The sequence below is a fragment of the Hevea brasiliensis genome, chromosome 3, assembly GCF_030052815.1.
Source record: "Hevea brasiliensis isolate MT/VB/25A 57/8 chromosome 3, ASM3005281v1, whole genome shotgun sequence".
NCBI classification, from domain to species: domain Eukaryota; kingdom Viridiplantae; phylum Streptophyta; class Magnoliopsida; order Malpighiales; family Euphorbiaceae; genus Hevea; species Hevea brasiliensis.
Genome location: NC_079495.1, coordinates 105,635,850 through 105,648,528, shown reverse-complemented (window position 1 = coordinate 105,648,528; position 12,679 = coordinate 105,635,850). Strand labels below are relative to the sequence as shown.

Here is a 12,679-nt window from a genome sequence, read left to right as displayed (position 1 = left end):
TAACTCTAGCTCATGCTAGGGTAACTGAGTCATTGACTCTAGTTATCACCCAACTGTGACCTTTCAATATTCTAACTCTAGGACCCTAACTAGGAGTTCCCAACTCCTCTGCAGATATAGAACTCTGTTCTGGCATAACTGTACCAAAACAGAAGCCATCCGCAAACACCCTCATTAGGGAGCACCACGGGGATGCACGTAGCTCTACACAATAATCTCATGTCGGTACTGTAATCTGCAGCTTACAGAGCAGACATCGAGAACATTGTATAGTTACTACGATACGTCCCGACAGACTAGGTCTCCCAATTTCTTATCTCTCTTGAATCTTCTATTATCAAAAACTTATTCTGACTGGGTCATCTACTGATGATTGCCAGCAGTGGTATCCTCATCCTTATCTAGGCCAACTGTACTTTCAAGACTCACTTTTATGTACTCGTGCCTTGCACGAAATGGGCACACCATTTAAACTCATACTGATAAAAATATAGTATTTATTGGAGTACATATCCTCATGATAGACCTCAACATGTCTGCTAACTCTATTTCACCTTTCTATGTACTCCACGAAAATCAAGACACTAACTGAGGCACTTTTATAGTTCCTGAGGTATAACGCAGAATCTAGAAACAAGGAATTACAGAAAAAGACGAAACAGAATCCTATACTCCGCATGTAACATCCTAACAAGACTCCTTTTACACTCCCAATTATATTATTTCCCATGAATCTAGAGCCTAAGCTCTGATACCAACTTTGTCACGACCCAACCTATGGTAGGACCAACACTAGGACTGGCGCATAAAGCCCCCGAGGCCCGTAGTAAGCCTTACTGTTCTCAAATCCATAACCAAGGCCCAAAACTTAGGCCCAACATGTAAATAAAATTAAATAAAATAAAATATTTTTATTCGGGTCAACCCAACCCGATAGCCATCAAAAACTGAAATAAGGGGAGCCTCGCTCAACCCTGTTACCTCATTTACAAACCGTTTAAATACCATATAAATCTTCATTTATTAGTCTCAAAATTTTAAATTAACACAATTTCTAACAAGGCCCACACTATTACTAACACATGCGGAGTTCTAGATTTTAAATTTAGAAAAGATAGTAAAACAATTAAATAATCGACGTTAAACCTGTGAGGAAGAAAACAGGTTGCTCTGTAAAATAACTCCTCCTGTGGCCTGAAAAAATATTAAACAGGAGTGAGCGTTCGACTCAGAGAGTAAAATATCAATTTTAACCATAATCTCTATAACTATCTAAAACTAATGCATCTTGTGGAGTGAAATGCAACACCATCAATAATTTCACATCATAATATCAAAAAGGTAATTTGGAGCACTCACACACCCAGTAATATCAATCATAATATATGGGAGCTGATCCCCTATACAGCTCTCTTAAATCCAACCTGTGCCAGCGAAGAACTCAAGCCGGACTTTCGCTTAATAAACCAAATTGGGGTCCCAGCGAAGAACTCAAGCCGTGTCTACCCCGAAGGACCGGGTCCCAGCGAAGATCTCAAGCCGTGTCTACCCGTCTTATCCATAGTCCATACCACATCACATGTATGCCAATGCACACACACTGCTCCAAATTACCACAACAACATACATGGCACTTTCACAGTTATGAATGCAACATAAAGCGTGCCTAAAGTTTATTTACATAGATATATGCATATAAGTGATGCATGGGCATGCTTGAACATATAATAATAGTGAAATTACAATTAAAATTAATATTTTACTCACAGTACACCGATGACTATTGTGGCTGCTGGATGTAGAAAAATAGCTGACCTCGATCACCTAATAATTAAATTATAAATTTATTAGTACTAAGTTAAGATAAAACTCTAAAGAGGCAATAGACAGCCTAATTCATGCCGGAAATCCGGCAGAGTTTCCCCTATACCTAGGACTTACTCAACCTGCAAAAAGGCTCAAATAACACTTCTAAATTCTTAATTTCCACAATCACATCTCATCAATATCACATGGCCGCTCCTGGGCCCTCCAAATCAGACAATACTCAAAATCTTAAAAATTACATTTTAGTCCCTATAATTGACATTTTTCAAAAATCCACTCAAATAAGCTCTAAAAATTCTAAAATTTTGCCCCGGGATCCTTAATAATATTATAAGGCTATTGCAAAATGAATTGTAATTTTCTAATCACCCATGAATATTTTATTCAAGAATTTTACTCGATTCCATAAGTTTCCAACATCTAACATATTCTTAATTCAACCCAATTAAATATTCACATATTTAAACCTCCATCCTCAAGCTTCAACCAATTATATAAAATTTAATTATCTAAATTTCAAATAATCTTATATGCCCATATGCTAAAAATCTAACTAAAATCCATCTATATTTTTCAAAAATATTCTACAATCACTCAAAAATTCAACAAACACCATAGAATATCTCCAAATAATTTTACTTTCATCATATATTCTTAATTCAACCCAATTAAATATTCACATATTTAAACCTCCATCCTCAAGCTTCAACCAATTATATAAAATTTAATTATCTAAATTTCAAATAATCTTATATGCCCATATGCTAAAAATCTAACTAAAATCCATCTATATTTTTCAAAAATATTCTACAATCACTCAAAAATTCAACAAACACCATAGAATATCTCCAAATAATTTTACTTTCATCATATATTTTTCTTAGAATTTTTCTCCAATTTTTCCTGTTTAAGAAACACTGTATTTATGCTCCACAGACAGAGAAATAATAGAAATTGTCTTACCTGAAGTTTATCTGTGTCTCAAAAATTCCAAAAATTTATGAGGAAGCCTCTGGAAGTTGAATCATCTCCATAGTCCACCGGAGCCACCGCTGGAACCACCGCGCACGGTGGCCGGCTGCCGGTCGCCGGCGACATTTGCCGGATTTGATCATACCACCATGTTCCTCTCCTCTTCCTCAGTCCATAAGTGGTCTCGGATCGTCGATCCAACGGTCGGATCGTCGTAGATCTGACGAAAAAGCTTGAAAAACCCAAAACTTCTCTCCTCCATATCTCACTCATCCGACCTCCATTTGTTGCAAAATTGGTATCAAAAGAAAGCTCTCGGAACAAGCTTTCCAACGCCACCTGAATCGCCTCGATCGGACGTCGGACGAAACCGGAATCAGCCCGGAAAGCCGCTGCCCACTGTGCGCGCGTTTTCTCTCTCTTCTCCCTCTCTTGCCGCCGTTTCTGGTAGTTCTGGCCACCACTGGAGGGTCGCCGGAGTTGTGCCGTGTTGGTGGGTGTCGCCGGCAATGGTGGTTCGCCGGAAAAAGAAGGGAAGAGGTAGGGAGAGGTGAGAGAAATAGAGTGAGGGAGGTGAAAATGGGGGGGGGGGGGTCTGCTACGTTTTTTGCTTTCTCTTCTTTTTTTTTTTTTTTTTTATGTTTGGAAATGACAGTGGAAACCCACTGTCACACGCCAAACTCAAATCACCCCTTTTTTATTTTTTTTTTTCAGGGTTGTTACAAGTTGGGCTAATATTGAGCACATCACATTCACTTGGATCAGGACTTAGAAATAACTCTTTGGAGAAGTCAGTGAAAAATAGAGAGTCAGTATTGACAGAGTGATGAAATTTGAAAAGAGAAGAGAATATAGTATTGTCCCAAAAGGTAACATGATGAGAGACGCGTAACTTATTAGAAACAGGATCCCAACAACGATACCCTTTGTGTTCAATGCCATAACCAAGAAAACAACATAGACGAGCACGAGGTTATAATTTGGTATGTTCATGAGGTTGTAAAAGAACAAAAGAAACACATCCAAAAGGTTTAAGGATGGAATAGTCAGGAGGCTGTCCAAACAACTTTTTAAAAGGAGATAAATTATGAAGAACCAAGGTAGGAAGACGGTTAATAATATAAACAGCATGAAGAGCTACTTCTCTCCAACATTTTTCTGGACATGAGGTAGAAAGAAGAAGAGTACAGACAGAATTAAGAATATGGCGATGCTTACATTCAGCTCACCCTTCTGTTGAGAGGTGTGAGGACAAGAACGTTGAACAACGGTGCCTTGTTGACTAAGAAACTGAAGTAAAGAAGAATCCCAATATTCCATGGCATTGTCTGTTCAGAGAATTTTAATGTCACAAGAGAACTGACTTTTAATCATTTTTGCAAATGTGATGTAAATTTGTGATAACTCAGATCGATGTTTCAAAAAATATATCCAAGTAAACCGAGAATAATCATCAATAAATATCACAAAATAACGAAAACTATTTATTGAAGAAATAGAAGAAGGGCCCCAAATGTCAGAATGAATTAAACCAAAAGGAGTGTCTGAAGTAGTATTATTATGAGAAAAAGATAATGCAGGTTGTTTTACAAGCTGATAATTTAAATAATTAAATGACTCAAACTTAGTAGATCCTAATAATCCACGAGAAATTAAATGTTGAATTTTACTGGCAGAAGCATGACCAAGATGAAGATGCCATTGGTGAATGGAGGAATTAGGGATTGTAGCTGCAGACACAAATCTCTGAGGAAGATGTAAAGATGCAAGCTCAAATAATCGACCCACTCTGCGACCCTCCCCAAGAATCTGTCCTGTTTATGGATCCTGTACCTAGACACCATGGGGAGAAAAAATAACATTTAGTCCTTTTTCACACAACTGACCAACAAAAATAAGATTAAGTGCCAAATTAGGGATATAATAGGTGTCAAGGAGATGAAGATTTGAGGTAGACACAGGACCAGTGTGTGTGATGTTCATTTTAGTACCATTTGCAGTATGGATTGGTGATAAGGAATATACAGATTTTGCAGAAGACAAGAATTTAATATTAGTGGTCATATGATTACAACATGTAGAGTCAAAAAGTCAATAAGAATTACCCAGAGTGGCAGATATGGCAGCAAAAGAATTAGAAGAGATAACCTATTTGAATAGTGCCTCAAGATCACTCATGGTGATGGCAGTAGAACCCTCAGTAGCAGCAACAGCAGTGACAGAGGAAGATCCAAGCTTTGAGACATTCTGAATTTAGAATGCCCTCCTTTTGGTCTTGGAGGACGTGTGGGACAATATTCAAGAATATGACCGTAACCATGACAATATCTGCATTCTATAGTAGGACAATATGCAAAAGCATGACTAATTTGATTACAATTCTTACAGAGTTGATTGCCAAATTTCTGATGTGAGGATCGAGTAGTTGCAAGAGCAGTTTCAAATTGAGGAGTTTTATCCAAATTGAGACGAGTCTCTTAAAAAATAATCTCTTGAATAGCAGTATCCAATGATGGGAGTGGATTTCGATGTAGCAGGGACGCTCGAACGGCCTCGTATTCTGATCGAAGAGCCACTAGAACTTGAATGAGATGAACATGATCTTCACTGATTTTGGCCTGAGATATTTGATTCCAAATGGGTTGGACCTGGGCAAGAAAATCATTCATAGATTGACCTGCTTCTTATTTCAGATTATGAAGAGTAGTCCACAACTGATAATAGTGGGCAAGTCCAGTGGTCTGATATCGATTAGCCAAAAAATCCCAGATTTCTTTTGCAGAGTCATAATTAGCAAATTGGATGTGGATGGACGAGACAGAGGTATTGCGAAACCAGGTGATGATCTGATGATTTTTACTATCCTAATCCTCAAGATGATCAGCAAATTTTATATCAGTTTCATCGTTCTCTCTTGTCGGCGTAGTGATATCTTCGGTAACAATACGCCAAAGCTTGCGACCTATAAAAAAACTTTTCATTCCTTGAACCCAAAGATTATAGTTGGAACCAGTCAGAATTGTTGCAATAGGTTTTGAAATATTAGATTTCTCCATTGATAACAAGATGAGGAGAAAAAAAAAAAGGTATAATAACAGGAATGAAAGAATGAACCAGAACAGGTTATAAAGAGAGAAGAGAGACCCTAGAAACTAGAAATAAAAGCTTTACGGCTCTGATACCATGTTAGAAGAAAGAATACAAGTAATGAAGGAAAAGATTGTGTATTTGTCTGTGTTTGATTTACAGAGATATTACATCTATTTATACATGAGAATATGAGCTAATTTAGACAAGAATAATAATTGTTCTAATTATGCTACACAAATCTCCTATAATCATGCTAATTGCTGTAATTATGCTACACAAATCTCCTATAATCAAGCTAATTGCTGTAATTATGCTAACAATCAACATATATACATTGAATTTTTTTTTTCGACAAAAGATAAAGTTAATTAATTTTTTTGACATAAATAAATTCGGAGTTTTCTTGTATAAACCCGGTTCGCCATGGTTTCAAAATACATGATGTGTATGGTAAGACTCATTTATTAAGCTTGAATATATAAGTTCACCCCTGAAATTTATCAAATAATTCTTATGGTAACCAGAAGTTTGAAAAAGTCTCGTGACACATCTCAACTCCTATAAAAGTAGAATTAAGATACTCTTCGTATCCTAGTTAATAAATCGCCATGTCAGTACAAATAGAGTTCATACTCAGTTTTAATAATATTTTAATTTCACTTTACAGGAATTGAGTTGTGTTATGGGACATTTAAAAAACCCAAGGTACCATTAGATTTTTTTTTTTTTAAGTTCAAATGTGAAATGATGTATTCAATTCACTTATTATATAGTATATGTAAGTGTTATATATTTATATTTTGAGTTAATGATAAACTAATTTTAAGTAAGAATTTTCAATAAGTTGATGATATAAACATGACAACAAGAGAAATAAAGTTAAGCAAGTGGGAATACACCAACCTTTTCATTCAGTTAAAAAAAAAAAAAATGTGGTAAGTTGACTTTATGTGGAGTAATAGCTTTCATTCTTTTGCATATTCAAAAGCTGTCTAAAAGTCATGTAGGTGAGTGTGTGCTCTATATAAACACCATAACTACATGCTTTCTCTAGCCATCACAGATTTGCTTTCATATCCATTAATCTAATTTTATCTATTATTCTTGTCTTCTTTGATCAATCCAAGCATGGTGCACAAGGGTTTTCCTTCTCTTACAGTCACACTTCTGCTGCTCTTTCTGGGTTTCTCTTTTGTGCTCTCTTCTCTTGCAGTTCCTTCAACTAGTGAGTCTTAAATTAATATGGTTTCAATGTCAACCTTTCTTTGATTTATCAGATTATTATTGTCGTCAAATTATTGATCTTTATTATTATTGTTTACAGGAAGCCTCAAGTCAAGTGAAGGAAACCCATCATCAGTTCAAGATTTTCTGACTCAGGTCATCTCTCTTTCCTTCTTTCTCTCTTTTCTTTGTGCGTAGTTTTATTTTAGTTATCAAGTGATTAATTGACACAAATTACACTCAAACCTACATGCTTGTGCACGAATGTTAATAATTTGAATTCCTGGTCTAAATTAACAAGATCAAGGCCCTGTTTTGTTTATATATCTTTCTTTATCTTGTTCTTGTGATCACTTTCACCTACCCACTAGAGGAGATTAGGCTGGCATTTAATCACTATCATAGCATGCATGCCTGGCCCTATAATATATAATTTCTTTCTTCTTTGTATTTTCTTTTCAAATTCATGTATTTCTTCACACGTTTTCTTTCTCTGCAAACACAAATTTACTGAGTTATTTTAGTATTAATTAACTAATTGCAGGATGCTGTGGACTTGAATATTGGAGAAGAACAAGCTCTTGATTTGGGAGAAGGTTATATTAATGGAAGGGTGGATTTGGAAAGCACAGACTATCCAGGAACTGGAGCAAACAATCACCATGATCCAAAAACCCCAGGAAAAGCTTAAATCATAAAAGGAAAAATCCCAAGAATTTATCTATGTGCAGATCAGGCTTCAAAAAAGGAGGAAGAAGAAGTTGTGAGTTTGGGTTTGCTTTTGTGAAGGATATTTGCTTGCCACTGTTTATCCATTATCTTAATTAATTAAGAGGGGGATGTTTGTTTATCTATCTGTCTGTTTGAAGTGTATTAATTAATTAATTATCTAATTTTAATTGAGATTAGAAGAAGGGGTTCCATTGGTACAAGGAATGAAGGAATTAATGTTATAAAAAAGTGGTGGGGTGGGGTGCAAAATTGTAATTTGCATGTACCTATAAAATATGAAGTTTTTTTTTTTTTTTTGATAAAATAAAATATGAAGTTAATGATGATGATGATTTCTGTTTCCTTATGAAAGTGGGAATTTATTTGTGGCCTAAAAAACCTATTGGATTTGAACTCCAAACATTAGAATTAAAAGCAGATATGCTCCAAAAAGTGCTTTTGAGTTTTGACAACATAATAATAATAATAATAATTTTTTCCCATGAACTATGAGAATCAAAATAACTATATATATATATATATATATACACACACGATCTCCACGTGTATATATAATATATAACACACCACCAAATCAAGAATGATTAATTGGAGTGCCTACTCCGTTTTTCCAATCAATCTAAAAACTTATATTAATGGATCATACCATGGCCACTTAAATTTGCTGCCCTAGTTGAATGCTAGTCTGCCAAAAATAATGTTGCTTAAAAAGTAAACCTCAATAGTTCTTTATTAGAGTAGTGGAGATACTGCTGTCTTGTGAGTGATATGTCTTTAACTATTAAATTAAGTCAGATAAAATAATTTATTTAGAAAAATTAAAATATAAAATTATTATAATAGTAATAATATAATCCTGAATTTTACATGTGTTTTTCAAATTTATTCTTTTAATTTGATATAAATTTTTTAAATTATAAGTTTTTAGATTACCTGGATTATATTTGGAATATCATGTATAGGTTGATTAAAATTTAAGTGATAGATCGGACTTAATTAGAATAATAGTAATATCCAATTGTGAAAGTCGGTCCAAATTAAATACATATTTTATATTATATATTATCAAAATTTATCCATTTCGTTTTATATATATTCTACAATTATTATAAGCAAAAAAAAAATTGTAATATATTATAAGCCATGAGATTTGCTTTTGATTAAATTCATGTGAATTGTTCAAGTGTTGCTGTGAATCTACAGTTCCTAGCATGAATTTGTGCAGCAAAATTTTCTTCTTTAATTTTTGTTTTGGGATTTGTTTGAGATGGGTCAATTTCAATTAAGAAGCACCAACTTTTTTTATTTTTTATATCTATTTATTATTATATAAATTTTAATATACTAACAGTTTTTTTTTATTGATATGAATAAATTTATTATTATAAAAATTTTATTTTAAAATTCTTTTATAGTAAATTCTGTTGCAGTATACATATATGTGCACATACCACTGGCTGAGTTCTAAGACCCAAACCCAATAGAGGCATTGTGCTGTGGTCTAAGGCCGAGAATGTGACTGAAACTTTGGCCCAATTGGTCTTTTGATTCAAATTGCTAATTGCATGTGAGGCCTTTGCCCTCCTCAACATTTTCTTTTTCTTTTCTTTTCATTTCCCTTTATAATTTGCAATCTTAATTTATTTTCATGCTAGCATAAGCTTTCACACATAAAAACATCTTTATTTAGAATTTTTTTTTGGTAGAATTAACTTCAGATGATTTAAACTCATGATTTCATAATTTAAAAATGATTTTAATATCATTAAATTAAAGCTCATTTATTTATTTACCTTAATTTGTATGTATATTTTATGATTTTATTTGTAAAAATTTCATAAATTTTCATTTTTTGTGTATATTCATATTAAATTTTTTAATTTAAAAAATAAAATGAGTGAAAATCGAATTTGATGAAAGGAAAAACGGTTAAATACAAAAATTTTGAAGTCTTTTTTGCTCGATTCAAAGGGAAAATTTTATTTAAATTTGAGTTTTTATAAACTCAAAATATAAATGTATAGATTTTATCTATTTTACATGTGAGTTTTATTATATATATTGTGTTTTCGATACACGATAAACTGAATTTAAATAATAATTTCTCCAATGCAATACTTATTTAGAATTAAAATTTCAATTTACTTAAAAAATGTATTTTAGATACTATTAAAAAATTTAATTATTTTAAAGTTTTTTACAATTAAAATAATTTTAATTTAATTTAAAATAAAATTTTAATGATATTTAATTAATATAATTGAAATAACATTCTTTTAATAATAATTAAAATAATAATCCTAAACGGATCTTAAATCTCTCTCCAATTAAACTTTCAACAAATTAATTATTATGTAATTTGAAGTTAAATGAATTAATAAAAGTGAAAATGAAAATAATTTCATATTTTTAAAATTCTTTAAAAGGGAATTATCAAAATTTCTATCATAAAATAAAATTTTATTTTTGTAAATAGGGAGATTAATATTATTAAATAGAAAGACAAGTGAGGATAAAAATCAACAAGAGAGTGAGCTTAAGACTAAAAAATCTAACCCTATACAACTAGTCCTAAGACTAAATTAATTTAATTTTATTAAAATATAATTTTAAAATTTTAATTTTAAAAATAATTTTAATACTATTAAATCTAAATTCAATGAGTTAAGATTACAAAACATAATCTAATAGAGTTAATCTTAAAGTTAAAATTTGATTATTGTATGAATACTTTAAAATTATTTATTTTAAATATATTAAGTTTATGAAAAAATAAAAATTTGCTTAGAAAGGCAAATGGTGGGGCCAAGATGAGTGTTTATTGGGAGGGCACCTATTATTTTCCAAATTGGGTTCAAGAGTGAGGATGAGATTTGCTCATACATTCCCCACTCATGCATCTCTTTTCATTGTTGCTTGCCAACCCAAGCCCCCCTTCCCAAATACTGTGGCCCCACTTATTATGTGGACAAATCTTCTCTAAGCCTTTGATTGGTTAGCGTTAGTAAAATAACTTTTTGATATATTAAATACATTTATATATCTCTTAATTAATTTGTTTTTTTTAAATAATAATATATATAAAAATCATCTTATGGATATCATCATAAAATATAAAAAAAATATTAAACTAAAGATGGTATTTTTTTAATTACAGAATTCTATTATTTTATTAAAATCAAAATATAATTTACTTTTATTAATAATTACTTTTTCAAATATGAATAAAAAATTAAATTAAATTAAATTAATCACCAATTAATTAAAATACATAATTTAGTTAAGTATGAGGTCAACACATTGTTTTCGTACACAAAATTCGACTTACCTTACACCGATATCATGCTTTTGCTGGCCACCTAATATAAGCTAAGCGCTTACACATTGTTTGGCTACAGCTAGTCTCTGATTCAAAAGCGCTTTTTTTATTTTCACTTTTGTTATGTATCTTGTAACAACAAAAGCAGTTTTAATAAATTAACCAAACAATGTGTGAGAATTCAGTCACAGACTTTCCACATGTATTACATGATTATAGTTTTTATTGATAAATATATTTTAATTTAACTTTAAAATTACAACTACAAGAATATTTGAATGACATTGCATGTTTTTTTTTTATTAAAAATCTCCATTATTATTGGTGTTATAATATTTTGAGAATTTATCTTAAAAAATTGTATCCAAGTGCTTTATTTAAAGAAATACCAACATTGATTCATTTTTCAATGATCAAAATCTTCCACAATAAAGATAAACAAAATTCTTGAATTAAAAAAAATTATAGAAAAAAGATAAAACCCTCATTAAAAGCAAATAAAATAATAATAATAATTAAGTAAAAATACCATAATTTATTGAAATACCATAATTTTTTTTTATATAATCCACACAATGAATAAAATGTATTAAATTAAATATTTACATCCAAATTTGAATATTTATTGTATATACTTTTAATAATTTTATATAAATTTAAATATAAATATTTAATTTAATAATTATTAAATGAATTAATTATATTGAATTTATCAAAATTTTCCTTTTTGAGATAGACCCCACTTTAGACATGTTCTCTGTCCGCCTTTTCACTTTGCTTTTACTTTTTGTTTCTCTTTCTTATGTCACCTTCATCCTTAGCCACTACAATTCTCTTGGTCTTGGTCTTCAATTTTACAACTTTTGCTGACTTGGTTACCACCTGCCACCTAAATCTCTCTTTTCTTTTTCCCGCCATATACCATAAATATATTTTTTATTTAATATTTTTTTTTAAGAATTCTCAAATTTATAGAGAAACTTAAGAAAATAATAATTTTAGATTAATAATTAAATTATATTATCTACCTTTCTATCATGTAAATTAATTTTGTAAACAAGGATTATGCTAACTTAAATATATAAAATAAATACAAAAACAGATGCCTAGGTGTCATAAAATTGGAGAGCTGGTAGCAAATATCATGTGGGTCAACTTGCATTATTTTATTGTTTAGATTTTATTAAAGACACCCAAAAAAGGACATACCCCTAAGTTTTTTTAACCCAAAAAAAAACCAAATAATAAAAAAGAGATTGACATATGATGAAATTTAGGATTACACATCCACATTATGATAGCTTTCTATTTATAAGCTAATTTTTTTTTAAATTATTTACTTTTATAATTGAATTTTAATTATAATTAATTCATATATTTTATAAATAAATAAATAATATAATTTGAATTACGTTTATAAACATATTAATAATTATGTTCAAAATTCAAGAGTTATAAAGTAATTAAAAAAGAGTTAAATTGAATAATTAAAAAAATAAAAGGACAAAAAGACTC

General features: G+C 30.9%; 1 long non-coding RNA gene across 1 annotated transcript; it reads right to left on the bottom strand.

The window, feature by feature from the left end:
- Window positions 1–897: 897 nt before the first annotated feature.
- Window positions 898–3,258, bottom strand: LOC131178552 (uncharacterized). Its single transcript, XR_009147460.1, has 3 exons — window positions 2,791–3,258; window positions 1,768–1,824; window positions 898–1,194 (listed from the first exon to the last, which is right to left on the bottom strand). It is a non-coding gene; the product is annotated as an uncharacterized LOC131178552 (long non-coding RNA).
- Window positions 3,259–12,679: the final 9,421 nt, after the last annotated feature.